The sequence below is a fragment of the Phyllostomus discolor genome, chromosome 9, assembly GCF_004126475.2.
Source record: "Phyllostomus discolor isolate MPI-MPIP mPhyDis1 chromosome 9, mPhyDis1.pri.v3, whole genome shotgun sequence".
Classification (NCBI taxonomy): Eukaryota; Metazoa; Chordata; class Mammalia; order Chiroptera; family Phyllostomidae; genus Phyllostomus; species Phyllostomus discolor.
In genome coordinates, this window is record NC_040911.2 from 2,611,900 (window position 1) to 2,629,735 (window position 17,836).

Genomic DNA, 17,836 nt, shown 5'->3' on the forward strand with positions numbered 1-17,836 from the left:
GGGTCCTGGGGTACACCCCCCCACTGCACAGGGTGGCCCCAACAAAGAATTCTCCAGTTCAACACATCCGTGGTACAGAGGCGGAGAAGTTCGGGTTTATAGCCGTCTCCGCATCGTTTTCTTCACCTGGCTCGCACAAGACGATTTTCGGCTGATCTCTGGGCCTCTTTTAAAAAGTTTGTTCTGTGGCATCACCCACGCCATGAACCCTTCCCTCAGTGTTTTCCCCGCGTCTTGGCTTCGGCGACGCTATTTATCATGCAGACACGCGTGTTTTATTCAGCCAGAGCCGTCAGCCTTGTCAGGCATTCACGATCCTGTGCAAACCCATAAGCCCGTCACCCGGTGGCTTTGTGTTTGGGGTTTCCTTTGGCTCTCGGACTTTCATCCACCCGAGAGGAAACGCTGTCTCAAAAGCCACTTGGGCGCGGGAGGTGACCTGGGGAGCCGTGTCCCTTTGGTTCCGGCGGCCAGCTGTACCCCCGCCCCCGCAGCGGTGGCTGACTTTGTCCACCGTGTTTCGGTGTCTGGGGAAGCTGACTCCTGCCGCTCTCGGACTCTCCTTCGGAGTGGTCTTGGTTACGACTGGACGTTTCTTTTTCCAAGTGAACTTTAGAGTAGCTTGCAGAGTCTTTTAAAAGTGATTTTTCTTTTTAAAAATAGTTTAAAAATGTATCACCTTTATTCTGATTTTCAGGTACCAGAGAATTTTGGTAAATTGTATAGTTTAGGGCACCTCTGCGTTAGCAAGTTTTAGCCATCTCTGGACTGAGGAATCTGGGACCTGCCCCTCCCTCCCTCCCTCCCTCCATCCCTCCCTCCCTCCCTTCCTTCCATGTATGCACCAAGGATCTCCCCCACCAACCCCCTCCTTCTAAAGCTCGTGAGCAGGCGGAGGTGCTCCGGGGCACTGCCCCAGGGGACTGGCGAGAGGGGAGGCTGCCTTGGCCTTCTGGCCTTCCTTTCAGCCACGCCCGCCCCAGGGAGGAATCAGGTGTTCCTTGTCCCACTGGAAACCCATCCAGCTGGGCCGGAGGTGGAGGCAGAGGGTTTTTTACGCAACAGCTGGGACAGGAGATAGAGAGCTGTGAAGCTTCTCGTGTGGGTAGGTCACGAAGGGTACTATGCGATTATGTTCATTTTCCAGCTGCAGCGATGGTGCTGCCGTGTAAGAGCTGACGGTGCATGACACTGGGTGCAGGTCCATGGCCCTGAGATCTGCTTTCCGAGCCCCACGCAGGAGTGTGACAATTGTTGCATCGTTCAATAAACACGGGAGCTTCTTATGCTATTTTCTATATTTTTGAATATATTTGAAAATTGCATAATAAAAATGTAAAAATATTCCAAAAAACAAAGAAAAAGAAAAACATGGTTGACTGATTTTTTTTTTTTTTTACAAAAGGAAAGACATTGGCAGTCTCCAAAGTCGGGAACTGCGATACTGTCCTTGGACGCTGTCTGCCTTCGGATGTAACCTTTGTGATTCTGTCTCCGGAAACCGGAGTGTGTGTTGACGGAGGCGGCTCATGAGCCTGGGTCCCCTTAAGACCTCGTGCAGCTTTCAAAGTGCAGCGGCCACCGTGGCCACCTCAGGTTGTCACTAGGGTTAAACGGGGCATCTTTCAAAATACTCGACAATGACGTGGACAGGTTTGCAGGAGAGACGTTTTACATCTGTGACCCGTGCTTGCCTTCGTGCAGCCGTGAACACACCTGTGAGCTGGGGGGTGTCCCCGGAGCTGGACGCACGCTGGGGGTCTGGGGGGGCAAGGCCACCGGCAGTGCATCTCTGCCCAGAGCCAGTCCTCGGTCCCCAACAACATGTGGCCCCTCTGCCCGTGCCCAGCACGTCACATGGGGATTGATGAACAGCCTATCTTACGTAAATGTTTGCTTGTTTGACTGTCCCTAAATCACAGGAGCAATCCTCCTCCTGTTGTTTATTCACGTCTGAAGTTCTATTTGCAAGTCACAGAGTTCATTCAAAGGCATCGATCGCTCCAGGCGCTAAGGGTCCACGTGACCCAGAGCGTGGCCTCCTGAGCACGGCCTGCCTTCCTGTCCGAGTTCTGCTCGTGCCCCGCTTGCCCTGCGGGGGCCTGGTCCTTGGCCGGCTTTGCTGTGGGGTCTGTTCCTCCCTCGTCCCCTGGTGGGCTCTGTGCCACTTGGGAGTGCCCCTCACAGGCTCCATACTGGGTAGGCGTTCTGGGCCCCCTGGGCACCTGGCTCTGGCCCAGCTTAGTAGCAGGAGGTACCCAACAGGAAATCAGGGGACGGGCAGTACCTGCTGCATGACTCAGCCTCAGGTGCATCTCGGTGGCTGTAACTGCTGGCCAGGCCTTCAGTGCGTTCAGGTGGGCCAGTCCTTCACTCTGCCCTTCCCTCTGCCCTTCCCTCGGTTGCCTTGTACACTCCAATTTGCATCCCTGACCCTTGTATCACTTTCGGGTCCCATCACCTGTGTGGCAAACTCCACCCCCCACAGTGAGCTTGCTCTCTCTCAAGTACCAGCAGGGTTTCTGTTCTCTGATCCGGCCCTGGTCAGTGCGATGACTCTGGAAACTTCACTCTACTGTCGAGGAAACAGAGCCAGAGACCGTGTCTCTCACTCAAGGTGCGGGGGGGCAAGCCTGGGTCTTCAGACCCCGTTGTCAAGTCCAATACAATTGGACACCAGGCATTCAACACTCACATTGTCACATCATATCAGGAGTCCGGATAGACTGGTTTAGATGCATAGCATGGTTTTTAAAACATCACATTGAGAGAAATGTGGAAAGCAAATGATTTCAGATAGAGTTTTGATCCCCATCCCTCCTTATCAGCCCAGGCCGCCTGGAAGGCGTGGTTTTGGAAAGGTCGGAGGAGCAATGACGAGCCCCTGGGCTGTGAGATACGATCACTTCCCGATGGGGAAATCAGCTCCGGAACATTTCTCGTCCCCACAGTCTCCAGGCCTGGGCCTCGGCCATCGCTGCCCCCACCCACAGGCCACAGCAGCCTCGTGTCTGACTGTCCCCCTCCGGTCACCGGTGTGAGACACAGTTCCGCCTGGCCGCCCCTCTGAGGGCCCCCTGTGTCCCCCTGTCTGGGACACAGACCCTCCTTCTCCCGTCTCCTCCCCCCCAGTCCGGCTGCAAAGCCTTCTCTTGCCCTGGGGTTTCACCTCGTGTCTTTGAGAGTCAAAAGTGTTGTGACTGTGGGTGTGTGGCTGCACCTTTGTTGAGGGAACGGTGTAGCCAGGACTCAGGGAGCCTGGGTGTCGTCCAAGGTCCCCACTCATCTTCCCAAGTTGGGGTACCGCTCCTCCTCCAGGGAGACCTGCCCTCCTCCACACCACACTCACGGTTTTTAAGACCCTATTTTATCATCCACTAATTCTGTAATCACGTCAAACCCCGCCCCCCTTCAAGCAGGTATTTTACACCTACGTGTTGATTTGGGAACGTCTGTTGGGTTAGCTTTCAAGTCCTGCATGCAGGGCCCTACTGGCTTATAGAAGTGTATTTTGAGCTTAAAACAAGCGTCTTGGTGCTTTGTGAGTCTTACTTACGTGAGTCTTTTGTTTCCAAGCCTCTCAGATAATAATGTTTTCTACCAGCCAAGAACATGTGACAAAACGACAAAACTCAAGAACAACCCAGCGGTTCCAGGTTGAGCAAATGAAAATGCGGTGCTCTCAGTTACAGTGAAACTGCAGGTAAAGAATGAGTAATTGCCTTAGTGTACGTCCCAGACAATACTTGTCTAGTATACAAGATTCGGGACACACGTTTGCTGAACTGTTACCCATTGTCTATCTGAAATTCCAGTTAAGGGGGCACCCTGTAGTTCATCCGTAATTTATTCAAACAAAGAATGGTCTTGCGTTGTTTACTTGTAAAAACTGTTTCTTCCCTGACGGGTTCTGCAGCAACATCACCGATAAGAGCCACGCCGGTCTTTTGAAGTTTCTCTTTTCCTTTCTTTTGCTCACTGTTTGTTCAAAACACTACAGCAGGCTAATTTGATGGGCAGAAGTATCTGTAGGCTGAGTGTTTACACAACGGCATCGCTCTTCACATCAAAGAGCTTTACTGACGACTCAGAGCAAGGCATGGGGGGGGGGCGAAATCCAGGAGAGAGAAGCTGTTCTTTCTGTTGATGTGTGAGTGAGTGTGTATATGAGTGTGTTTGCGTGTGCATGTATGTGAATGTGCATGTGTGTGCGAGTGTGCATTAGTGTGCATGAGTGAGCACACGTGTATGAGTGTGTACATGTGCATGTGCGGGTGTGTGAAATGTCTGCATGTGTACATGAGTGTGCATGTGCGTGTGAATGCACATGTGTATGTGTGTAAACAAGGATGTGAATGTGTGAGTGTACATGTGTGAATGCGTATGTGCAAGTGTGAATATATGTATGAGTGTGTGAATGTGTATGTGTGTAGATGGATGTGTGTTTGTAATAAGTGTGTGAATGTGCGTGCATGAGTGTACATACAAGTGTGAATATATGTATGAGTGTGTGAATGTGTATGTGTGTAGATGGATGTGAGTGTGTATGTGATGATTGTGTGAATGTGTATGTGTGAGTGTACATGCAAGTGTGAATGTTTGTGTGTGACAGCGAGTGTGCATGTGCGTGTGCATGTGTGTGTGCACGTGGAGGGCTCGGATGGCCGAGGCCTCGCGCGTGTGGGAAGCGTGTCATTGCACTCCCGCCCCTTCTGTCCAGCGCAGTGCGCCCCAGACTTTGTCTGCCTGCCTCCCCGGCAGCGGGCAGCTTGTTTGCAGCCCCCGGAGGAGGAGGCGGCGTGAAGTCAGGGACACTGAGTGACTCCCCGTGTGGAGAGATGCGAGTGGGCTGAGGCAGTGGCCGGGGGCGGCTCTGGGCTAGTTAGGGGTCTCTCTTCCAGCTCAGTCGTCACCGGGACACCTAGGGCCCAGCGAGGACCCTCCGGAGAAACTCTTGGCCGTCACAGCACAGGATGGTATGGCTGAGCCTGGCCGCTGCCTTGGAGAAGCGCATGCAGATGACCCCTGAGTTCCTCCCGGCAGAGGGGGGGCCAGGAAAGAGGAGCGGATCCCTCCACCCTCAGGCTCGGCCCTGGGAGCCCCGGCGTGGACAGTGTGGCTGCAGGCCCAGCGATGCAGCCGCCTGTGGGGGCATCTGTCACCCGCCATCGGGGAGTCCTGCCCAACAGCAGGCGCCTCCAGAGTCCCTGGTCTGTGTGCACCCCTGCAGGGGACTCTGACCCCATCGGCTCCTGTCAGCCGTGGCAGTGCAGGGAGGGGTCCTGGCTGTCCTGGCGGCCGACTCGGTGTTGCATGGCAACTCGGTTCCAGGCTCCTTACTCTGCTTCCAGTGGGCACTTCCCGTGGCTTCGCGGCGGGGGGCCCCACGGTGCAGGGAGGTGGTCGCCGGTCTACTGAGAGGCCCCCAGGGGAGGTCTGACTGGGCGACAGTGCGCTGGGCCCGTGTGCCCGGTTCTCGGGGGTGGGCTGTCCTCAGCTGCACCTGCACCGAGCGTCCGCTCTCAGAGCCGCCCTGCCCGAGCTCGGGCACTGGCTCTGTCCTGCACCCGCCACACGGCCTTTTGTGCGAACGCTTGCGTCTCAGTCTCCTCTCTCATTAAATAAGGAAGATGATGGCACCGGCTGCCTCGGTCCCTGTGAGAGTCCAGCGAGCCGGCTCGTGTAAAGGTTCGGGGACAGCATGCGGTGTGTAGGAAGTGTCCGATGAATGCTAGCTACTCTCCAAGCTCCGGTGGCGAGGCCATGTTCAGGCTCAGGGTCTGTGCTGCAGGTGTAGTCTGATGGGACCTGAACAACGAGCCCGGCCTCGGGGACCAGTCCTGATGGGGTAGCTGCTCCCCCTGCGGCTGCACGTGCTCAGGTGTGCCTCTTAAACGTTGTTGCTGTTGGGCTACATTTCACACACCCATCACACCTGCCCTATTCTGAGGACGGAAAATATTCTAACCCCAGAATTCTGACCCGCACTGAAATAAGAAGACCATTATCGGACACGCGAATCTAAAATTAGAATTTCAAATGTACCTCGTTTATGCATCATTTCCCACAGTTGGCGCTGTGTGTGGTTATTTTGCATTTTCAAAAGCAATATCGGTGACACAGCGGGCACCAGCTCAGCTGAAACGTTTCGTAGTAATTCTGTGATTCTGGCTTCGCTCCCTCCCGTGCAGCTCCGACTCGCAGCGCCTGCAGCGTAATTGAAGTACTCCACCTCCCCGGTCGTCTGGAAGGGGCTAGGTGAAATGGTGGTTAAACACTCACCAATTTTGTTATTAAATGGGGGTGCTTCCTGAGGCTGCTTTTGCTTCCAGCACTGAACTGCACGGAGCCAGGGGGAGTGGCAGCTGTGGCTCCGTCCCGTGCTGCCGCCACACCGAACACCCAGGGGCCTGTTCTGCCAGGGGCGGGGGTTTCAGTTTCCACCGTCGGAGCGGCACAGCTCCCTGTTTGGATTTTACTTTTAAAAATTTTTTTATAAGATTTTATTTATTTTTAGAGAGAGGGGAAGGGAGGGAGAAAGAGAAGGAGAGAAACATCAATGCGTGGTTGCCTCTCATGTGCCCTCACTGGGAACCTGGCCTGCAACCCAGGCCTGTGCCCTGACTGGGAATCGAACCAGCAACCCTTGGTTGGCAGGTGGGCGCTCAATCCACTGAGCCACACCCTGCCCTCTCATTAGGTTTTGACTAAAAAATAACGTCGACAAGGTCAAAGTCTGCCCCATTGCACCTCATGTAGAGTTTCTTATGCTCAAGTGACACTATTCACACTAGAAAACTTGAAAGTATTTTTAAAAAATTTTAAAAACTCGCCTGTCTTTAATTCCATTTCCAAAGACTTAACCGTTCTCCTCCTGCTGTTGTTACTGTAAGTCTCTATTCAGCACAAGGGAGGAGTGACATTTCTGGTTACCCACTAAACTCATTAAACGAGATAACCGAAACTGTCCCGAACCGCCAGCCACCTCTCAAGTCCTACTTGCATTTGTAACAGTTACTATGAATGTAACAGTTACTATGAATGTAACAGTGTGGAAAACTAAAGGCGAACAATACTTGCCATCATCGGATTTCCAGAATGAAAATATCAGAGTAACACTTGTTTAGCATCAAAAAGTTAACAGAACACAAGCGGTCGTGGATGTGCTAGGGAGAGGTAGGGCGCGAGTCTCCTTATCACGGCGGGGAAGGTGGGTGTTAGTCGTCTCAGGATTCTGACGAAGAAACGAGGGCCTGGAGAGGCCGGCGCACCCAGTGACCTAGCCAGCGAGTTCCGAAGGCTCCTCAAGAAGGGCCGGGTCTTTCTGATCCCCGGCCCTCGGCACTTGTCTTAAAACCTGAGCTGTTCCTTCAGTCCACAGGAAGAACGGTGCTTCTGAACGACGCTCGCAGCACGGAGGCTCTGGATTAGAAGCACAGAAAGCTCTGACTCCGGCAGGTTGTCATCAGCAAGTCAACTCCCCTGACCAGCTCGCTGGCTCGCCCTTTGGATGCCGAACAAAGAGCTTCTCAGACACGTCCCAGTTTGGGCCGTAACCTCCCGGGCAGGACGCGAAGCTGTCGTAGAGGGACTTGGGGTGAGGAGACCCTGATGTTTTCATTCCCGCTCAGGGCTTGAACTTTCAGTACCTGGGGCCGGTGGCTTCACTCGTGGGCTTCCGGAGAGGTCAGCGGGCCTCGTGGAGCAACTCCGGCCACCTGCGGCCCTGCGGTGGACGTCTGTGTGTTGCTTGGTGACAGCCAGCGCCCTCCCCCAACCCCCACTCCGCCTGCCCTTTGTCCGGGGGATGGGGCCTTGGGGCTCCGGCGGGGTTGCTGGGCTTTCACTGAGAACACAGCTGTGGTCCAGGGTGGTTATCTTGAAGGACTTCCTGGAGGAGGAGCCAGGCCCCGAGGCCAGAGCGGCCAGCTGGCTCCAGGCGGCGAAGGACGCCGAAGCGCCGCGAGAACATTCCTGCCGGCGTCAAGGCCTGGCCCCGAGTGTCCTTGAGGCCCAGCTGTGCAGCTGTGATCGCCTTGCACTTGGCCGTGAGGTGTGCTGTGGATTCCAGGGCCTGTCACATTTCCTTTACGCCCGAACTTGCTTGAAGCTACCAGAACTTGGCGTAAACGAGACTCGTTTGCTAGATGCAAGGTCCGTTTACTCCTGAGTAGCACGCAGACGCGCACACGTCTGCTGTGTTTGACCCGGGATCCGAACCCGCGATTAGTAGGTGAGCAGGTGTCCGTGAGAAGGGACCTGGGCACCCCACGGTGTGTCTTGTAATACCTGTGGTCCTTGAGCTCCCAAGACACCAGCTGGCAAATTGTCACCTTTGCAATTCTCTTTTCTCTAGAATGAGCGCACACCACCCTCCTAAACGCATTCCTCAGGGTCACAGCATCCTTCTCCGATGAGACAGCGTTTAAAAACACTCCTTACCCTGCAGCCTGGCTGAGGTCTGAGTGCACTGACAGGGTACACTGTTCCAAGTCACGTGATGGTGATCTGGTACGTGCAAACATTGTGGAAGGACCCCCCCACACACACACCATCGAGTGCATTAACCATATCTCACGCAGTTATCTTCTCTGGGTGTGAGCACATTTAAGTCCCCTCTTAGCAGATGCCAATGTGGCAACACAGCCTCATCGGCCATATTCGCCCTGATTGAGCGACAGGAGACCTTACTCGTCTCAGGTCTCCAAGCTGGAAGGTGCCACCTCTTTCCCGGCCTCGCTCCGCGTCCCGCACCCCTGGCCCTCGCAGCCTCTTTTCTGCTCTGTCTCCACCACGCTGACTTTTATTTTCAAACACCCACATGCGTACGTGAGAGCACGCAGCGTCTGTCTTGTTGTCTTTCGCTCAGCACGGCACCCTCTGGGCCCACCCGTGTCGTCCCAGGATGACGGGGAGAAGCGGCTCGAGGTCCCCAGCAGTCAGGGACACGCAGATCAAGGCCCCGGTGAGATGCCCCTGGCGGCTGTCGGAATGGCCAGAGACAGCCAGTGCTGGCAAGCGTGTGGGGCGTGGGGACGCTGGTGCCCCCCTGCTGGGGGGTGCAGACCCGTGTGGCCACAGGGAAAACAGGGTGGAGGGTCCTTGGAAGATTAAAAACAGAAGGAAACTGTGACCCGGCCATTCCACTTCCGGGTATTCATCCAGAGGAAACGAGCACAGGATGAGCAGGGGTGGCTGCACGCCCCACGCTCACCACAGCGTCACCCACAGAGGGCCGGAGCGGGGAGACGGCCGCCTGTCTGCCCCGGGGTGGAGGGCGAAGCGAGGCGGCTTACTGAGCCAGAAGAGAGAAATCCGGCCACTGGTAAAAACACACGTGTTTGTATTCATCAACTGTTAAATGACGTTTTAAGATGAGCTCATTACTCTCTAAGGACATAGAGGGAGCCATCGAACTTGCCTTGCTCGAAGCATGTACACGGCGGCACATTCTCAGAATGTACTGGATCCTCTTCCTGTTACACACACTCAGGCTGCCGTTCTTCTCGGGCTGATAGTCGATTGAACCGTTCTGGAGTTTAAAGGGCTCTAAAACTCCAGCTTAATTCGGGAGGATTCTTTTTTTTTCTTCTTCTTTATATATATAATCTTTTATTTTTTTAAATATTTTGTTTATTTATTTTTAGAGAGGGAAGGGACAGAGAGAGAGAGAGAGAGAGAGAGAAACATCCATGTGCGGTTGCTGGGGGTTATGGCCTGCAACCCAGGCATGTGCCCTGACTGGGAATTGAACCTGTGACACTTTGGTTCACAGCCCGCGCTCAATCCACTGAGCTCCGCCAGCCAGGGCTGGGAGGGTTCTTTATTTGTTAGTTAAGTCTGGATGGGAGGACTCTGCCCCTTCAGTGCTGAGGTCCAAAGCCCAGGAGCTGCCTCGGAGTCCGCCTGTCGTCTGACTGTCAAGGCTGGAGCTGTCCGCTACTCTCGCAGCTCCTGTTCTCGAGAGAAATTCATTTTTTTTTTTGCGGGGGGGAGCCTCTCACCGTCATAACTTACCTAACCTCTCAGTGATAACGAGCTACAAGTGCTCCCCACTACACTGGTTTGCTCTCACTAGTGCCTTTTACACTTGGACATGTTCGCACTTTACAAGAAGGTGGGTCCTTCGGCCTCTCAGCCTGGGGGACCTCGCAGACGTTTCTGCGATGCTCTTGTCTGATAGCGAGACTTGCAAGGTGCTGCTGCCTTGGGGGCTGGTCTTTGGGGGTTCCTGCCATGGAAGCCAGAGATGGAAGGGAATTTGGAGATTACCCAGCCCATGTGCCTCGTCTCGCAGCCCTGTCACCAGGGGCCTGGGGGGGGGGAGGTCTGGGAGGGGCCTGGCCACCCCAGAGGAGGACAATCGGCTTCTTTCTGCTCCACCTGAACTGCGTGCACTGAGCCGGCCGGGATCCGGGTCAGTGGAAACCTCCAGGCACCCGGTCAGACCAAGAACCTGTCCCGGGTGACGAGATGTCGGGAGGGGCAGGCCGGAGCCGTGTGTGCTTTGGCTGCACGTCTTAAATCAGAGCCAGTAGAACACAGGAGCTGTCACCTGAGGGTGCTCAGGTGACAGCCAGGCCCTGACAGCGCCTCCTGAGTGCCTTCATGCACCCAGTCCCCGGGGGAGGGGAAGGAAAAGGGCCACTTCATGTTGGCTTACGCAATCTCGTTCAATCCTCCCTCGCAGCCTGCGAAGGGCTTTGCTCCTGCGGGACAGAGCTCCCAGGTGGGCGGCTCAGGGGAGAGAGCTTCATTCGCTCACAGTTGCGGAGGCCAGAAGTGTCCAGTCACGCGTGGCCGGGCCGCCCCCTCCGAAGGCTCTGGGGGAGGCACCTGCTTGTCTGTGGAGCTCCGTGTGGTCCTTGGCTTATAGAGGCCTCGCTCCAGTCTCGGCTCCTCCCCGGAGGGCCTCTGGGTCTTCTGTCCTCTCGGAAGGAGGAGGTGATTGGGTTCGTGGCCCACCTTATCCAGAACGACCTGCCGTACTGCACCTATGAATTACATCCGAAAAGACTCTTCCCAAGGAAGGCCCGGCAGTCACCATCGTCTCAGACGAACGAGCCAAAGTCCAGAGCAGCGTGGCTACTTTTCAGGGTTTGGTTTGGAAGAGGTACTGCGCCAGGATTCAAAGCCGCGCCTAGTTCCCGTCCAGGCTGGAGTCCGGGCCCCTCCTGCTGGCCCGCAGCCCTCCCGCACCCGCTGCGGGCTTCCACACCTGCCCAGCAGGTGGCAGTGTTTCTCCACAACCAACCCGGGTAAGCGTCCCCACGTCTCGCCCTAAGGACAGTGCTGACACTAGGCGCTGGTGTGGGTTGATGGGAGGGGCCTCGCCGAGGTGCCGGGCTGCCTGCTGGCGGCCGAGGTGAAGAGGCCGCAGCCTTAGCTGCAGCAACATGCAGAAGAAATAGATGAAACTCAACATCCAAGGGAAAAGAATACCTCAGGAACAAAGACCCCATCTTTAGAGGAATAAGGAGGCTATTTTTAACCTTGGAACGTTAAAATTGGAAAGCCGCCATTTGCTCCTTGGGACTGCGAGTTTGGTGACCGCAGTGTGACCATCCGGCAGCCCCGTGTGAGCCTTCATGGAGGTGCTATCAGTCATCAGATGCCGACTGGTCAGCCCTGGTGACTCGTGAGATGCGGCCAGCGAAACCGAGCTTCCCTCGGTAGCTTCTCTGCTCGCCCGACAGGCAGGCAGGCTCGTGGTGTGAACAGGCTTCCCAGGTGTCTCTAAACACTGACGCGACAAATGGAACGTGTGTGAGGGCCCCAAGTGCGCCAGAAACATAGTTCAGAGTTGGTATGCCATTGCTGGTCCTTCTAATGACCTTGTCAGCATACGTCCCCGAGGACTCTGCCGGGGACACATCAGACTTTAGTTATTACAGTTGATCATAATCACACGTGGTGTGTCCTTGATGTCTGTTGTTTTCAGGCTGGCACCGGCCGTAACAGAACTCGGGCTGCGATGCCCAGGTGTTTGTTGGGTACACGGAGGGCGTGTAAAAACCCCGAAGTTTAATTGCACTTCCTGGGGGGTCTTACAGCTTGCTTAAGTGAATAAGCTGTAACATGGATACTAAGGAAAGAAAAGCTTTTTTTAAAAGATTTTATTTATTTATTTTTAGAAAGGGAAGGGAGGGAGAAAGAGAGAGAGAGAAACATCAATGTGCAGTTGCTGGGGGCCATGGCCTGCAACCCAGGCATGTACCCTGGCTGGGAATCGAACCTGCGATGCTTTGGTTCGCAGCCCGCGCTCAATCCACTGAGCTACGCCAGCCAGGGATTGGAGGAAAACCTTCGATACAAGCTGTCGTAAAGACACAACTGGCTTGAAAGAACGCCTCTTAGAGGGATGAATTACGAATCTCTGAAGTCCCGGGCGTCGGGCGGCCAGTCTCGTGGGTGCTGGCGCCCTCTAGTGGCCCCAGCGGGTGGCGCGTTCGTGTCCGGCTCAGGAAACGCAGAAACGGCCTCAAATGGCCGCTCCGCCCCAGCGCCGGCTGAGCAAGCACGGAGCCCCTCGGGGTCAGAACGGAAAAACGGAAAAGACAAATGCAAACACAAAGACCCCGACACCTTAGGTGCTGGGGAAACAGGGAGGGAGCTCCCCCGTCCGAGTCCGCGCTCTGCAGGTGTCAGGGCCTTGGAGCGCCGTTCGGTTCCACGTGTCGTCCTCTGTCTCCTGGGATCACTGGGTCACTCGGGCAGCTTCCCAGCCCGGGGCCTGGGAGGGCCGTTTGCACGGGCTCGCGTGGGGGGAGGGGCGGCGTGTGCTCTCTCCGGGTGCTGGGGGAGGGCCCCCAGAACACAGTGACCCAGATAAACTATTTGAGAAGTATTTTTTAAAGATTTTATTTATTTATTTTTAGAGAGGGAAGGGAGGGAGAAAGAGAGAGAGAGAGACATGAATGTGCGATTGGTGGGGACCGTGGCCTGCAACCCAGGCATGTGCCCTGAGTGGGAATCGAACCTGCGACACTTTGGTTCGCAGGTGGGCGCTCAATCCACTGAGCTACACCAGCCAGGGCTTGAGAACTGTTTTTAAAAATAAAGACCAACACAAAATACCATGATAAACAGATTATCAGCGTTTTAGGTAGAGGCAGGATCAGCTGCACCGATTTTTCTTTTGGCCTCGGGCTCCCGTGCGGCTCCACTCGGCGGGCACTGTTCTCTCGTCCCCCAGATGAGCTTTGTCCGGAAAACAGGGTGTCTCCCCCCCCGCCCCAACCCAGCCCCCACGTGCAGGGCCCAGCCTCCGCAGCCGAAACCCCCCGGGTTTGCGCCCAGGTGCCGCGGCTGACCAGCTGCCTGACACTTGGCAACGCTCCTCGCTGGCCTCATCACGTGACTCCTTCAGGTGGAGGCTGCCCGGGCTGGGTCTGTCTGAGCGAGGAAGGCGGAGAGAGTCCGGGTGTGAGTGGGACACGACCCACCCACCGTCTTGGCCTTGGAGGTGCAGGCAGGGACGCGGAGCCCAGGGACGGCCCCCACGCGGCGGACAGCGAGAGAGCAGGGTCTCTGGTCCCACAGCTGCCGAGAGACGCACTTGCCAACAACCCAAACGACCAAGAAAACAGACCCGCCCCGGGAGCCTGGAGAAAGAAAGGTTCGCATCCCCGCTGACTCCTGATTTTCACCAGGTGAGACCCGCGGCGGCCTAATGACCCGCAGACTGTGAGAGTCCCTCCGGGCGGTTCTAAGCCCTGGAGTCTGTGGTCACTCGTTGTGGCAGCCACGGAAAAGGAATCATTTCCAGATGGCGGAGGCCGGGGGGTGCTCAGAACCTGCCGCCTGTGGCTGGCCCACATCTGCAGGGGCTGGTGGTTCACACGAGGCCGTGAGACTGAACTGGTGGGAGTGAGGGCCTGCGTGCCGGCACCAGTACTGTCTGCCGCACACTGGACACAAGTGCACACATGTGCACACGCATGCGCACGCCAAGTGGGCGGGACCTGAGAGCAGCAATCGGACTGACTCTTCACTGTGGAGGCGGACGAGGGGGGACTGAACAGCTCACCGGCGGGTCACCAGGAACGGATTTCTCCTCCAAACCCCAGGGCGTGTCTCGAGGGCTGTCTCAGTAGCTTCTTAGGGACACGGGTTGTCACAGGGGCACGGTCCTCCGTTTTCGCCTGGCCAGACCAAATTTCAGACGGTCCCTCCGAAGAACACGTGCCGTGATGCTGAACGGTTTCCCGTTGACTTCTTCCTTTCTGCCTTGAGTGGCAAGTTAGGCCAGTTGTAAGGAGTTCACCGGAAGGGAAATGGTAGAAATGAGAGCAAAGAGTCATCGCCACCGTAAGGCAGGTGGCGCCGGACGACCCGCGTGGGGAGAAGCCTGGTTCTGACCGCGGGGCAGCTCGAGCAGGTATTTCCTGAGCCCAGGAGGAAGCTCCCAGTCAGGCCCGTCCAACTCCTTTCCACCGGGGCCACGGCAGCCTCCCGGTTGCCTTCAAAGGGCCGGATATAATTTCAGCGCCTTAACAGTTAGGGAGGGGTTACATTTATGCAGCCCTAAAATCACATTCGGCCTCTGAAGGCAACCGGGAGGCCCCTGGGGAAAGTGAGTGTGGCACCCCTGCCGTGGACCCTACCTGCCGCCGCGATTCAGCGGGAAGATAACTGGGTGGGAAAAGCCGCCAGCTGTGCTCGGCTCCCGACGACCCATCCTGCCCTCCGCACGCCTTAGTAACCGCGTGGTCGGGGCTCCTCCAGCCCCAAGCCCGGCTCCAGTTGTGGGCAGCGATGACTCGGCTGTCGGTGCGGGGGTCAGCGAATGCCCTCCTCAGCCACTCAGGACGATGCCGTCCCCGGCCACCGGGTCCACGAGGGTTGGGGGTCCGAGCAGGTGCAGGGGGGAATGCAGCTCTGACGGCTGGGGAAGGCATCCCGTACCCCTCTGTCTGTACACGGGGAGGCGGCGTCTTTCAGGCCCGGGAAGACCCCTCGGGGGTTCAGCGGGTGCCTCGGAAGGCCAGGCGGACGCAGCCGCTGGGCAAAGCCCGTGTCGTTGTCGAGGTGGGACTCCCAGGTTCCTCCCACCTGAAGCCGATCCGCCCTGTGTGTTTCTGTCACTCGAGGCAAACGTTTCCCTCCATTAAGCCGCGCCCAATTGGCAGGTCCCCGTTCTAGACCTTGATGTGTCAACCAGGGCAGCAGGAGATTCAAAGTTGTTGAAAAAGTAAAAGCTTTCTGAATGCTCCTCTCAGCTTTTCTCATTTTTATTACATATGAACTTGGCATAGAACCCCCTGCCCGACATGAACGCCTGATATTATTCACCTAATAAATCGCTGCTGCTTTTCCTTTTGTGATCCCTGAGGGTGAAGATTTTTTCTTTAGTGAAAAGTGAAAGAAAATAAACCCTTCCATTCATTTTACATGCCTGTAAAAAGCTGAATCAACAGGAGTGTGTGTCTTTAGAAATCGATGATCACCACAGCGGATGAGCCATGGCAGCTGGCTCGGCTCCAACGCACCCCCACCCCCACCCCCCCGCCAGCCCGGGTCTCAGCCCCGCCCACTTCGAGGCCAAGAATGTTTTCAAGAACTAGAATATTAGGAATACAATTTTCCCTCAATCATAACAATTGGAGAACTTCAAATCATTCTGTGTACATTCTATAAAACATTGTTGAACCCAATTAGAAGTTTTAAAAATAATCAAAACAATTGGGACCTTGAAATCACCAGGATACAATAATTAGCTTAATGTATTTCTGTCCCTTTCCCAGTGTTTTGTGAAACTTGTCAGTCACAGTGGGTAAGGAAGTGGATGGCGGAAGTCAACTCAGCCGGGTGCTTTGTTGTGACAACCACGTGTCATGCCCTTTTCCTCCCATTTCATCGTGACCTTCAAATGTGTATCCAATGATGAGATCTTTGTATTTTTTTCTCTAATAGCTTTCAGTTTCTGTAGGAAAAAAATCTCTGATTCTAAGCTTTATTTTCTGACATCTAGAAAGAGTAACATAAAAGTATGCGACACGTTCCTGAATTTCAACAGCAGTTACGGTCAGCTCTGGGGGGAGGAAAGTCCGGGGTCCAGGGAACCTGTGCATTTCTTTAAAAAGCGTAAATGTCCTGATCTAGAGTAGATAGACTATAGAATAGGACAGCCCGTGCTCAATCCACTGAGCTATGCCAGCCAGGGCTATGTATAGGTTTTAGAGGAACCGAAAGAAACACAGAAAACAATTTTAAATTAAAAATATTTAGTTACTCAAACTAACTGAATTTCGATCTTAAGTAAATCAAACTGAGTTAAAGTTAATTTAATTTAGAATTGTGGCCTGGAAAAGAAATGGTTTTCTCCAGGATGATCACGAGAAGTGGCCGCATGCAGGCAGCAGGAGCCTCACTGTTGCTCGCCCAGGGCCCAGGGGACAGTGTCTAACACGACCCCTCCCGGCCAGGGCGCTCAGGAAGGCGGTGTGCTCCTGTGTGGTGTTCTCGGCCAGAGCAGGACTAAGGAGCCAGCACAATGGGTCCCCTGACCGTCCGATTATTCCATGCAACATTCAGCATTAAAAAGAAGGTGGCACCCTCATTTCTGAAGGAGTCATTTCTGAAGGTCTGTGAGTCTGTAATGATGCTCAGGAAGGATAGGTTAATGTGAAAGGCAGCGAGAAGGAGTGTGAATGTAGCAGGGCATGCCTGATTTTTATTGGTGTCAACGAGTCGGGGAAATCAGTGCATGTGTGTGTGTGCATGGCTATGCCCGTGTACGAAGGGTGGAGCTGTTCTTGTTTTCAGTAGTGCCAACTGAATGCATCAAGGAAGCCCTAAAGGTAGCTGACTATGTGGGCGGGATCTCCTGAGGGTGTACTTAAATTAGGGCCACAATGCCGTGCTGAGGTCTGGTGGCCCTGAGAGAGTAAGAGGGAGCAGGTCATAGCGCAAGGGCGGCCCGCCATTCCCGGAGCAGAGGTGAGTGAGCAAGGTGACGGTGTTTTGGACGGACTTCTCACAACAGGGACAGGCACATGTGGTGTCTTCATTACAGTCAACTGTCCTGTGGAGGTGAGGGGATTAATAACGCTTCCGCCTCACACACCTGTGCAGTGGCCCTGTGGAACGATGACATTGGAGTGTCATCAGGCACCATCCCCGGGGCAATAATGCCTCTTGAGAGGACGGACTGGAGATTTATATGAAATTAAGAGGAGCAATGGACAGAGTCCGCTGCACTAAAACTGAAGTACCGGTTCAAGCTCTTTATCTCGCCGTCACAGAGACGCTCGCTCGCCCTGGGAAGTGGCGTGTCCCTCCGCTGAGCACCCCGCTCCGATTCCCGCCTTCCAATTTTTCAGCCTCTTTATTGCTCCCCACCATCTGTCTCCAAACGCTCGGGAGCATTTGTGCACAGGTGGGAATTCTCCTCCGGCGAGGCAGAGCCAGCGGCTGGCTATAAATATTTTACGCTTTCCAGGATCATTTTCTTTCAGAATATTAAGAATTCATGCCAACATTTGATAATGGGTCGTACAAAGAAGGCTTTGCTTAGTGCAACATTTATCTTGGTAAGGGATGGGAAGAAAGAGCTGGAATAAATCCAGAGCTGAGGTTCCAAAGCACCGGGGCATCATTTATAATAACAGTTCATCCTGGCAGACTCACCTATGTATTAACAAAGTTTTAAATGCCACTTCACTGACTGTTTTTCTTTAAGAATTTTTTTTTTGGAGCCGATCTCTAACTAACTTAGAGATGAACTGCAAGTACTCACAGTACAAAGTACACTTTATCTTATGTCATCTGAGAATCAGCTGCCGACAGGGTGCCCCGAGACTTCACGTCCTTCAGTGCATCTCTCCCGCGGACA